The sequence below is a fragment of the Nerophis ophidion genome, linkage group LG03, assembly GCF_033978795.1.
Source record: "Nerophis ophidion isolate RoL-2023_Sa linkage group LG03, RoL_Noph_v1.0, whole genome shotgun sequence".
NCBI lineage: Eukaryota > Metazoa > Chordata > Actinopteri > Syngnathiformes > Syngnathidae > Nerophis > Nerophis ophidion.
Window position 1 is genome coordinate 52,225,407 of NC_084613.1, and position 14,566 is coordinate 52,239,972.

Here is a 14,566-nt window from a genome sequence, read left to right on the forward strand (position 1 = left end):
GTGGCTACTGACCCTCCTCTCTAAGGTCTCCACTGTTGAGATGGGGACTGCATAGACAAGGAGGGGCCACAGGATCCTGGGAAGAATGCCATGTTGGTAGACCCAGGCTTTGAACTTTCCAGGTAGGCCTGACTTGTCCACGGATTTCAGCCAGCCATCCAACTCAGTGCAGGTCGACTGGATAGATGTGGTATCTCTCAGAGAGCTGTCAAAAACCTTGCCCAAGCTCTTGACTGGCTTCTCTGTGATGGTTGGAATGGCTGTACCTGTGATGTTAAACCGGAACTTGTCTTCCACCTTCCCTTTCCTCAGCACCATAGACCTTGATTTGGCTGGCTTGAAACACATCCGGGCCCACTCCATCACCTTTTCGAGTCCCTTCAGAATCCACCGGCAGCCTGGGACTGATTCTGTCATGACAGTGAGGTCATCCATGAACGCCCTGATGGGTGGTTGCCGTTGTCCGGATTTCGATAGAGGCCCTCTGCACTCTGGCTCAGCAGACTTGGTGAGCATGTTCATGGCCAGGGAGAATAGTGTCACAGAGATAGTGCACCCTGTGATGATACCGATCTCCACCTTGTGCCAATGAGATGTTATTGCTCCCGAGGAGACCCTCATCCTGAAATTGGTGTAGTAATCAGCAATGAGGTCTCTACATCTGCTGGGGACATGATGTTTTGTTAATGTGAGCTGAACCAGCTTGTGTGGAATGGAGCCGAATGCATTTGCCAGGTCAAGCCAAAGCACTGACAGGTCGCCCTTGTTCTCTCTTGCCTCTCGAATGAGCTGTGTCACCACACCGGTATGCTCCAGACAGCCTGGCATTCCTGAAATGCCTCCCTTCTGGACAGATGTGTCGATGTAGGTGTTCTGACCCAGGTAGGTACACAGTCGTTTGGAAACAGTGCTGAAGAAGATCTTTGCCTCGACGCACAGCAGGGAGATGATGCGGAACTGGTCTATATATATATATATACATGTGTGTATATATATATATATATATATATATATATATATATATATATATATATATATATATATATATATATATACATATATATATATATATATATATATATATATATATATATATATATATGTATATATATATACGTATATATACATATATATATATATATATATGTATATATCTATATACGTATATATACATATATATATATATATATATATATATATATATATATATATATATATATATATATATATATATATATATATATATATATATATATATATATATATATATGAAATACTTGACTTGGTGAATTTAGCTGTAAATATACTCCTCCCCTCTTCACCACACCCACAACCAAGCCCTGCCCCGCCCTCAACCACACCCCCGGCCCCACCCCCGACCACGTCCCCCACCCCCACCCCCCGAAATCGGAGGTCTCAAGGTTGGCAAGTATGCATCAAACAGTGCCATTTTTTTGATACCTATGTTGCACGTTCGGTTACATACTCGGCACTGGCTTAAGCACTTTTTCTGGGAATCAAGCAGTTTAGCACTCAGAGCACTCAGTCCAAATACTTCTTGGTAATATTGCAATTTTCCTTGCCAACAAAGTAAGAAAGATTAGCCCAAAAGTACAGTAAGGCTCCACGTTTCTGAAAAGCGCAAGCTCTATGCTAATTTACTCTGGATTTTCCTTACACATGCTAGAGATTAGCATTAGCAATTTTACATGGTGATTTCAACAACTCCAAATTCAGTAATCCAGACTAAAAAAAAGATGCACGTTACAATCAAACTGTTTATGTGCAATAAGTACAATAAAATAAGTAAAAAAAAAATGTAGGGCTCAACAAAAGAAAAGACTGGCATATTATTTATTTTTTTTGGGCAAAGTCTACTTCCTGACTCTAACAACACACTGTATCCTGTACACTACTCCCATCTAACGTCTTGGAATTGCAACTGGACATAAAGTCTATGATATGATACTTGCAAATGAGACTGAGAATTATTAGAAAACAGAATAGCAACTGTACAGCACGGCTCAGTGTTAAATGTTAAACAAAAAAAAGAGTTGTTGTTTTTTTTTTTACTACTAACATCTTTTAAAACATTTGAACACACACAAAAAGTACCTTAAATTGGTACCGTTGAGTACGGATATCGTTTCCAAGGTACCGGGAATTGGTACCGTATACAAATGCGAAAGGTATCCATCCCTATTTAAAAGTAGGTTTGGGCAATGCAACAAATGCTTCCATTCATCTGATAGCAAGAAAATATAGGGTAAGTATTGCATATAGATATCGACACCTTTTACTTGAAAAAGTTCAAGATAATTTAGTTGTTTAAATGTTGCCTTTAATTTGTGGATCTTCTATATCAGGGGTCACCAACGCGGTGCCCGCGGGCACCAGGTCGCCCGTAAGGACCAGATGAGTCGCCCGCTGGCCTGTTCTAAAAATAGCTCAAATAACAGCACTTACCAGGGAGCTGCCTCTATTTTTAAAATTTAATTTATTTACTAGCAAGCTGATCTCGCTTTGCTCGACATTTTTGATTCTAAGAGAGGCAAAACTCAAATACAATTTGAAAATCCCAGAAAATAGTTTAAAGACTTGGTCTTCACTTGTTTAAATAAATTCATTTATTTTTTTACTTTGCTTCTTATAACTTTTAGAAACACAATGTTAGAAAAAAAATACAACCTTAAAAATTATTTTAGGATTTTTAAACATATATACCTTTTTACCTTTTAAATTCCTTCCTCTTCTTTCCCTGACAATTTAAATCAATGTTCAAGTCAATTAATTTTTTTATTGTAAAGAATAATAAATACATTTTAATTTAATTCTTCATTTTAGCGTTTTTTTTTTCGACGAAGAATATTTGTGAAATATTTCTTCAAACTTATTATGATTAACATTTAAAAAAATGATTCTGGCAAATGTAGAAAATCTGTAGAATCCAATTTAAATCTTATTTCAAAGTCTTTTGAATTTCTTTTAAAATTTTTGTTCTGGAAAATCTAGACGAAATAATGGTTTGTGTTTGTTAAAAATATAGCTTGGTCCAATTTGTTACATAATCTAACAAAGTGCAGATTGGATTTTAACCTATTGAAAACATGTCATCAAAATTCTAAAATTATTCTTAATCAGGAAAAATTACTAAAGATGTTGTATAAATTGCATAGAAGGGACGGCGTGGCGCAGTGGTAAAGTGGCCGTACGCAACCCGTGGGTCCCTGGTTCAATCCCCACCTAGTACCAACCTCGTCACGTCTGTTGTGTCCTGAGCAAGACATTTCACCCTTGCTTCTGATGGGTGCTGGTTAGCGCCTTGCATGGCAGCTCCCGCCATCAGTGTTATTGAGTGTGTGAATGGGTAAATGTGGAAGTAGTGTCAAAGCGCTTTGAGTACCTTGAAGGTAGAAAAGCGCTATACAAGTACAACCCATTTATAAATTATTTTTTTTAATTTTTTCAAAAAGATTCGAATTAGCTAGTTTTTCTCTTAATTTTTTTTTGGGTTGAATTTTGAATTTTAAAGAGTCGAAATTGAGATAAACTATGTTTCAAAATTTAATTTTAATTTTTTTTGTGTTTTCTCCTCTTTTAAACCGTTCAATTGAGTGTTTTTTTCATCATTTATTCTCTACAAAAAACTTTCCGTAAAAGGAAAAAAATTGAAAGACGAAATGACAGACAGAAATACCCTTTTTTTTATATATATACAGATGTATTTATTAAAGGTAAATTGAGCAAATTGGCTATTTCTGGCAATTTATTTAAGTGTTTATCAAACTGGTAGCCCTTTGCATTAATCAGTACCCAAGAAGTAGCTCTTGGTTTCAAAAAGGTTGGTGACTCCTGATCTATAATTATCAGAATTTTACATTTTTTGGCCAACCAAAAATAATAACATCCAATAACAACAATGTCCTTCTCTGTAGTGGACATTTGTGTTTTAATTTACAGGGCTACCTCAATAATAAAATGATTTTAATCATGGTAGTATAGAGCCCATACTGATTCTTCTCTTGATTAATATTGATATTTGGATTGATTCTTCCCTACTTCTCATAACTATGACTCCATTTTTGCCTCAGTGGGCTCATGTTTTTGGCCATGTAGTATTTCCCATTTATCCTTGTAGTCAGTAATAGTAAAGTAGTATGACCTTAAAGAAAGAGATGGTCATAAATATGCTCCCTTATTTCTACCCTTGTGTGCTTGCCAGACAGGCCAAGAGGTGAGTTTGGTTTGGGTGTTGTGTGTATATTCCCGCCATAGCCATGCTCTCAGGGTGGTGTGAATCGCATACACTATGTATTCCTCCCTGTGGTCACCTGTCACGGTGGTATTCTGCTGAAAGCTGCACCAGGCAGGTCCAATTCCTGCATAATGAACACTTGTTGGTTGCGACCTTGATGATTCGATTAACTGTACGTCTCTCTGTGAATTGTACTGCTGTCCCAAGTCCACATTCAACAGGGAAACACCTGTACACCGGCCTTTAAGTGTGAAGTTTAGCTCACTGATGTGACACCTTCATGCCGCATAGTTATTTTTGGTCAAACATGGACACATTTCCTTTCAGCTCCTGGAAAAAAAAAATCATATTTGTTTTACGCATCATGCATATTTCAGGAATCTCTCATTTCTTTCATCAGCACGGTGGCAAGTTCATGCCTTTTAAGAACTAATGAAGCAGCTTGAATATTTGTGATATGTTAGGCCACATTTCAGGCTGACAGTGTGAGGTAAAGATCAGTTCACTCTACCATGGGGGAGCTGAGCTCACTCATCCAGGTGGTGAAATGTCTGACACGTTTGCAGTGAGTTGGGACAGACAGGTCTGCAACCAAGCCTGGACTTGCAGGGCCAAGAAAAAGCCCCTCAAAGTCCCCCGTTTTCCCAGGCAGGCAAGTCCCCTCCTGCGTCAATAATGTGACAGCTTCCTTCGCTCAGGCAGTCATTGTGTTTGTGTGCAGTGTGTTAACTGACTTATTCCTTTTATAAATGAAAGGGTCAAATAAGCCCAGGTCAAACTTTAACATGTATAGATATATGATTATAGAAGAACCAGGGTCCATTGTAGTAGATATTTGTTGTTTGGTCTATGTCTTTTGTCCGAGTCAGAAACAAATAGTTCTGTTATGCAAAATACAAATTTCCACTGCAATCAGAATGATGTAAGAGCAAAACTAATTATGTAACTGACAATGTTTTAAACATAAAGGAGAAAAACACTAGCACACTGTTTATACTTGTTAAACTATTTTTAAAGGCCTACTGAAACCCACTACTACCCACCACGCAGTCTGATAGTTAATACATCAATGATGAAATATTAACATTGCAACACATGCCAATACGGCCTTTTTAGTTTACTAAATTGCAATTTTAAATTTCCAGCGAGTTTCTTGTTGAAAACGTCGCAGAATGATGACGTGTACGCGTGACGTCACAGATTGTAAGGAAATATTAGCGCTGCACCAAACACGGCTAAAAGTTGTCTCTGTTCATAGCGTAATTTCACAGTATTTTGGACATCTGTGTTGCTGAATCTTTTGCAATTTGCTCATTTAATGATGGACACTATAAAGAACAATGTTTTGGTGGAAAGCGGTGGATTGTAGCTGCCTTTAGCACCGAGACACAGCCGGTGTTTCTTTGTTTTTTGTGAAGCGGAGCGGTCAAGCGAACATGTTTTCTGTACGTCAATCAGCATGTTTTTGGATGGGGAAATTGTGATATATATATATATATCTTACCGGAGACATCAATGGATTATTCGTCGTCCTGCAGCAGCTGTCATGTCAAAAAAAGGCAGCTGTGAGCTCGGCTCATCGGCTTCTCTCTGAGACACTGCGTGTTCCACGCAGCCATCCGACCTCAAGGTATGTCTTTACAATCTTTAGAATCTAACTAAAACACTATTAAAACAATAAGCAATAAGCAGATAAGGGATCTTCCAGAATTATCCTAGTAAATGTGTCTAAAAACATCTGAATCGCTCAGAATGCAATCGCCTTTTTTTTTTTTACTTTATTATTATTTTTTTTCCTTCGCTATCAATATCCTCAGCCACGAATCTTTCATCCAAATTAATGAAGAAAATGTCGTTTTCTCGGTCCGAATAGCTCTTTTTGTTGGAGACTCACACTATAAACAATGCGAGGATGTGAGGAGCCCTCACACGGGTGACGTCATCGTCTGCGACTTCCGGTACAGGCAAGGCTTTTTTATCAGCGACTAAAAGTTGCGAACTTTATCGTCAATGTTCTCTACTAAATCCTTTCAGCAAAAATATGGCAATATCTCGAAATTATCAAGTATGACACATAGAATGGACCTGCTATCCCCGTTTATATAAGAAACTCTCATTTCAGTAGGCTTTTAAAATGATTTTCTGCAGAAGGACAATGGCCACCTTTCAGTACTAGATGTCCAAGTAAGTGTAATGACATTTAGCTATCCACATAGTTCTTAATATAATAGGGTAATATTCAGGATAATGATATAGCTTACATATATCCAATAGAATTGGTTCTGACATTAAGAGCACATATGCACTATGTCGCATGTTTATTTTTTACATTTATTTCCAATAAATTCTGATCCGGTTGTAAATGCCCTCGAGTGTCCATTATCCAGTAAGATCTAAGTGAAAGTGGACATATGACGTGTGTATTTCTACGAATTGTCCTCCGAGTGGCAGACTGGGATCGTTATGGGAGGTCTAAGTTCGCCAGAGTTCAAAATGCAATTCAATTCAATCCAATTATATCATCCCATTGTCTTAGTGGATAATACTACGAAGGTATTACTGTAAGTGAATGAAGTGATATGATTTGTGATAACATAAGTTATATCATAATTGAAGATATAACTTCACAGTGGTGGTTGATGGTGCATGGGATGATGTTATATGTCTAAAGCAGTGGTGTCCCGTTAAGGCCAGCAATGCCTTCTCTGCTGTCCCAAACATTAACTATCAAAAACACTGACCTAAATGTAAAACCTACTCTTTTTTCCAGCAAATTATATTAATATATTCCCAACAGTCGAATATCTTAATGTAAAGTGTAGCATGTTTCGTAACTGTGCTGCAATGTGTAGAAATGTATTTTTATTTTTTTGTCTAATCAGATTTTAGCTTCTAAGTGTTGCCATGTTAATGTAATCCGTCCAAGGTCTTCAAAATGAACAGTGCAGGCTTCAGTTACTTAAACTATGTAAACAGATTAACAGATTTGCCTCACAACATGCCAGGGATATAATTACAATGTCAACATCTCTCTCCTCTTGTTGGTTGATCAGAGCAAAACAAAGCCAAGTTCGACGAATTGAATAGTCGGTAGCAATAGACTTAGGCTCAATCCAAATCACTCCCCTTCCCATTGTTTGAGCCTTTCCACAGTTTGTTTTGCGCGTTCACGTCAATCAAGTGGTGTCCGAATTATCCGTCAAGTTAGGGGGAAGGACCAAGTGTGAGAGCTGGGGAGCCTTCAAAATGAATGAAGTAAGCGAGGGAGAGGAGAAATTTCCAATATTTCAAAATGCCTGTTGAAATGGCAGAAAACAAAGAGAGGCTTACAAATGTAAGTAATACACTTAATTACTGATTTCCATAATAATGACACTCATGGTTTTGTGTAGATGTTCATCCGTTGCTACTCCACGTTAATCTTGCTTACTTTTTAATTGTTTGTTAAATTTTTTATCGCTTGTTAAAACGATCAAATTCCAGTATATTTTACTTAAAATAGCTTTAACTATATTTTTGATTTTATCAATGTAGAAAGAATAAACGGCACAGCCACATAAGCCACATTTGCAATTGTTTGTTTATCGTATGTTTTTTTACCGCTCGTTACAACAAGCCAGCAACGCGGTTGACGCTTCCGTAAGTTATTGCTCCTGAACACCGCCTTCCTTGTTGTCTGCCTCATCAGTAATGTAACATGATTCATTACAGTCTGTACGTCACATTTACCCTTGGCCATTGGTGTGTGTCTGAGACAGCCGTGTAATGGCATAACTGTCGGATTCATTTTTTCCGTCAATGATTCGCTTCAAAAACGACAACAAAAAGAACTGTTGTCTTCTTGATGAGGAGGGGCGAAAGAAACAAAGAGCCCCGAAAAAGCCAAACACGTCATGCAGGGGTATCTTGAAAGTAAACAAACATCTGTCGCATCTGCTTTACGTCACTACCGGCAAACAGCGAGGTTTGATGACATATAAAAAATTGAGCGATGTCCGAATGCTTAGTGGCGTAATTTTAACACTTTTCAATGACTAGATGCTATTCAGCAACTCTTGAGTATATTGAAAATGTATTTTTAAATCTAAACTGCTCCAGATGACGTTGTAGTGTAGATATTTGAAGTTTGGACACAATGTATCGGACGATAAAAGGTTAATTGGGTTTCTTGTTTGACTAATAATGGTAATAACTTGTCCATTGTGTATTGCGCCTTCTGCCTAAATGCAGATGGGATAGGATACAGCAGCCATGAATTTACCATGAATTGATTAACGTGGACCCCGACTTAAACAAGTTGAAAAACTTATTCGGGTGTTACCATTTAGTGGTCAATTGTACGGAATATGTACTGTACTGTGCAATCTACTAATAAAAGTATCAATCAATCAAAGCCCCCGCAACCCCAAAAGGGACAAGTGGTAGAAAATGGATGAATAGATGGATTGATCCCCAATGCACTAAGTAAGTAAGTAAATTGTATTTATAAAGTGCTTTTCACAGATAAAATCACAAAGCGCTGTACAAAACATAGGTGGAGTAAAACAACTCAATTAAAACAACAGGGCAACATCATAAAAAAGGATACAAAGTTGATTAAACATGGTAGTTAAAAGGTGCATTAACTAAAAGCTTTACTAAAAAGATAAGTTTTCAAATGTTTCTTGAAAGTGTCAACACAGTCAAGATCACGGATCGTTGCAAGTTGTTCCAGAGTCTGGGAGCTATAGCCTGGAATGCCAGCTCTCCAAGGGTTTTAAAATTTGTTTTTGGGATGTTTAGAAGACCCTGGCCTGAAGACCGGAGGCTGCACCCTGAAGAGTAGGAGCATAAAAAGTTAGTGATGTACTGAGGGGCCGCACCATGCAACGCACGGAAAGTCAGGTCTAAAATCTTAAAGTCAATGCAGAATTTGACTGGAAGCCAATGAAGACTGGATAAAACGGGGGTGATATGGGCTGTTCTGGCTGCACCAGTCAAAAGTCTGGCAGGTGCATTTTGTACTTTGTGAAGTCTCTTTAGCGTTGACTTGTTAAAAAGAGTGAATAGAGAATTGCAATAGTCAATACGAGATTAAATGAATGCATGCATGATCATTTCGAGATCCAATTTTGACAGCAAATTTCGCACTTTGGAAATATTTTTGAGGTGATGAAAATAGTTTTTGGTCAATTGATGGCAGTGACACTCCAAAGACTGATCAAACACAACCCCAAGGTTTCTGAGGCTGCTTTTAACAGATGCACCCACAGCACAAAGGGATTTCTTGATCAGGGGGATATTTTTATCAGGTGGAATTATGAGCATTTCCGTTTTGGTAGAATTTATCTGGAGGAAATTTGAGGACAACCAGTTTTTGATACAGGCTACGCACTCCAAGAACTCAGATAAAAGATGAAACTCTGAATCAATAAAGGAGCATAACAGTTGGATATCATCTGCATAGAAATGATAAGAAACATTTTTGACACTACTGATTAACCTCCCAAGCGGCATCAGATACAACAAAAATAAAACAGGCACCAGAAGGGAACCCTGGGCCACACGACATGACAGGTTGGACACATTGGACATTACATCATTAAAAGAAGAATTAAAAGTTATTCCATTAATATGAGAATTAAAACCACTGGAGAACAGCACCAAAACAAATATCTCAGATTTGAGGCAAACTATTGATACTCCACAGTATCAAAGGCAGATGTCCATCCATCCATCCATTTCTACCGCTTGTACGAATGTCAAGTCGAGAAAAAACAAAATTGTGTAATGACCAGAGTCAGCAGCCATCATCACGTCACTGAAAACTTTCAAAAGAGCAGTTTCGGTGGAGTGAAATAACTTAAAGCTAGATTGGTATTTATCATAAAATCCATGCTGTTCCAAAAATTAGGTTAGTTGCTTAGCTACCACTTTTTCAATGAATTTTGACATCAAGGTACGTTTTGATAAGGGCCAGTAATTTATAGGCTCCACCAGATCAAGATTAGATTTTTTAAGAATGGGATTCACCACAGCATGTTTAAAAAAGCTGGGGATCGAGCTAGACTGAAGTGAAAGGTTTATCAATTTTACCACCCAAGGACCAACAACATCAAACACATTTAAGAACAGTCGAGTAGGAACAATTTCCACAGAGCTCAATGTGGGTTTCATTTTACCCACTAAAAGGAAGACCATGTTGAGTACACAGGAGCTGTTTTAGTGAACAAACTGTCCAAGGGAGGACTAATACTGGCCCTTATGTCTTGCACCTTGTTCACGAAAAAGTTCAAAAATATATTACAGTCATCCTGTGTGTACACAGGCACTTGAGGAGATGGAGGTGCAACAAGATTTTCAATAGTGTCAAATAAGACTTTAGGCTGTTTCTTACTATGCAAAACAAGATTTGAAAAGAAAGCACATTTCATCATTTCATTTAGCTCCATTATCATTTCTTTAAAAGGGAGTCTATGAACTTCTAATTGTGTGGCTTTCCACAAACGTTTGCCTTTCCGACAGCTTCTCCTAAAGCTGGAAATGGCTTCATTTATCCAGGGACAAAGTTTTTTTTTTTTTTTTATAAGAGCCTGGAGTGTTTTTAGCTATGTGTTCAAAACAGTCAGACATTGATAACTGAAAAAAATCATGAATGTTTCAACATCATCACAGCTCCCAAAAGATGTTAGGTCAAAAAGAACAGAAAACCTGCTAAATGCCTCTCCCTCTGTGTACCGTATTGCCACATTTTGCGACAGGATGTTGCATGTTTGTATACTTAGTATTGATGATTTGTATAATCGTTAAGTGATTCTGGTGGTTTTAATATGTGGATTACGTCCCCACTGAAGGCCCTTGTATTAAAAGCACTGCACACTCCTGTCTAAACAAACAACATACATCAACATCCTGTCATTTACATGTACATTGAATATGAGTCATATTTTATAAAATGTCAAGGAGAGCTTCATAAAATACATTAAGTTGGAAAAATGTATCAAGATATCATGCCTTTTCATTAATTAAAAAAAAAAAGTCCCTGGACTTCATGTATAAGACAAATAAACAATTAAATAAATGGTAAATGGGTTGTACTTGTATAGCGCTTTTCTACCTTCAAGGTACTCAAAGCGCTTTGACACTACTTCCACATTTACCCATTCACACACACATTCACACACTGATGGAGGGAGCTGCCATGCAAGGCGCTAACCAGCACCCATCAGGAGCAAGGGTGAAGTGTCTTGCTCAGGACACAACGGACGTGACGAGGTTGGTACTAGGTGGGAATTGAACCAGGGACGCTCGGGTTGCGCACGGCCACTCTCCCCACTGCGCCACGCCGTCCCTATTAGTGCATTAACTGTCAACATCATCAGCCATCCAACTATGTTCACAAAGTAAATATTTAGATAAGAGCACATGCACTATTTATTTACATACATGTTCTGTCCTATTTTGGTGTCTTTCAACTATTAATAGGACATTTGGTTCCCCAGACAACAATACAACAATCCAAAAGGTACTTGGTTCAAAATATGTTCTACTTTGAAATAATTGATATTATGCTTGCTATTGAATGTATTGGATTTTCTTTCTGATTTAAGATCAATCTGACTTGTGTATGATTATATAGAATGTTTCATTAGATTAAATCCTAACACGGCCAAACTATGATGGTATTAATAACAACCTGTTAGCAAGCCATACCAGGTGTCAAAAATCATCCATCTTCTAGAGTAAAAATATGGCACCATCTAGTCTTTTGTATTTCTTTTTTTTTTCTTTTTCGCATCTGCCATGTTTTGAATTAATGTTATTGTCGTGACCATGGCAACCAAACTGGAGCGTTGTCTTAAGAAATCGTGTTTGAAACCTAAACCTGACTAAGAGCAGTGAAACACAGTCACATATGCGTCTGTGTTTCACTAAAACTACAAGCTCCTTTATGGGTGACATCTTTCCAGGCTGTGATGTAACTGGTCTGGAGATCTGGAGATATAGATGTCCATGTTTAAAAAAAAAAATTAAAAAAAAACACACCTATGGGCCATTGCAACAAATATATATAATTTATGTCCCAGCAAATATATGCACAAAACACACATATATATATATATATATATATATATATATATATATATATATATATATATATATATATATACATACAGTATATACACACACACATTATCAACAAATTAAAATGTAATTATTTTTGTTTACTAAGCAAAGTGACATTCGTAATGTCTGTAAATCTGTGTTGGCCCTGGAAAAATTGTCGAATTGTCTCGGGTGTACACTGCCTTCTGCCTGAGTGCAGCTGGGATAGGCTCCAGTCCATTCGCGACCCTGAAAGGGACAATTGGTTGGAAATGGATGGATGGAAAGTGTCCTTCATTTTGATTCCATTGCTTGTTCGATAGACACATGTTGATAGATAATTCTTAACTATCTTGAACATCAAAGCATCCGTTGCTTTTCTCTGCTTCTCATACATTAGACTTGACCCCTAAATATCACCAAATAAATCCTTCAGAAATGTTATATTCTTCTCATTTGTGTTACTTTTTTATTTTCTAAAATAAAATAAAAAGTTTTTCATTAAAATTAAAATCTTGTACCAGGGTTTTCACTCAGTATCTTAGTCCTAACACATTACTATACCACTTGTGTAATAATCCAGACGTCACATGGTCCATAGGAAATTACATTATTCATATACTGTGCAGACCATTGAACGGCTCAGATTAAGTTCATTCATTTATATTTATGTGTCCATTATCTGTATCTAGTAATATTTATGTCATGTTACTTAACTGGTTTAATTTCGATTTTGGTATTTGTTTGTTTTGAAATTACATGTTTGGTTAATGTTTGATGTCAACATGCAATCAACATAAATGCCATGTAGCTACAATTCATATATTTTCTAATTCTATGGTAAACACTCAGTCCTGTAACATTCAGTTCTGGCACTTCAATGAGTCATCTTTAGCTTCAAAAACTTGGTACAAAAATTAAATAGTTGCCTTAGATTGGCCAATACACACACATATTGAGTAATCTAATACATATATACATGGCTGAAACTTAAAGGAATTGAAGGAAGGGCATCAACAGTAGTGGAGGCTGATCATTTCCCCGGACATGGAAAGGATTGACAGACTGATAGCTTCTATTTGTGGGTTGTATCAAGATGTGGTCCTTAATACACTTACATAAGATGTCAGCGTTTGAAAACAAGGATGATGTAAAGAACAAATGGAAAACTATGCTCTCTATGTACAACTGTGTCGTAGAAATGTATGTATAGATTCCACGTTTGCTTCTCAAAGCACATAACTATGGTGAGTTCAAAGACCATCAAAGTTTTGAGGAAAAACAGATCAATAGGACGCAGTCAAAGTGTGGGATATTCTGACGTTATTGTTACCAATGAAAATAGTTGCAAAAAGTTTCCTTTTTTATGTGTGTGGAATGGATAAACAATTACATTCCATTGCAAAACACATACCCGTGACTCCAAATGGAACAAGCAATAGAAAACGGATGGATGGATAGTGAAACATACGCCTGTCATGCCATTGTTGCTTGAATTTTGATTTGTATATTGCACATAATCTAGGTTGAGTGGGCACTAAACTGATTGTATGTCTATACAATTTCTGATTTGAAAATTGCTATATGTAGAGCACACACTGCAGGGTAACGCTACATACACTGTAGATCATACAAATACCTTGCAAATAATGGTCAAAATAAATAATCTTATACCGAAGTTTCAAAAAGTACTGCTATGTGCAACAACATTTGGTCACTCGTGAACTCGTTCCATAAAGTTGTCTGGTATACTTCCCCAATGTTGTAGCCTGACCAATCAATGTGCACCGTGTCTTTATTGCTATACTTTCAAACATGTTAGCAATCTGGTGTTAAAATTTCATTTCCTTCTACACATTTAAAACTAATCTTAAATGATGGCTTAAGAGGAATCAGGTTTGTGACCATTAAATATATATCCATCCATCCATCCATCCATCCATCCATCCATCCGTCCATCCATTTTTTACCCTATTAACCTTTCTAATCTATCGCTACCGACCACCTCGGACAAGTAGCCGCCTCATTACAGGGCCGACACAGATAGTCAGACAACATTCACACTCACATTCACATACCAGGACCAATTGTAATGTATTAAACTTTCAATCAGTATTAATATCCCTTATTTAACCAGGTAAAAACTCATTGAGATTTAAATCTATTTTCCAAGAATGACCTGACCAAGAGGGCAGCAAAAACAAAGTTACATAAATGCATATAAAA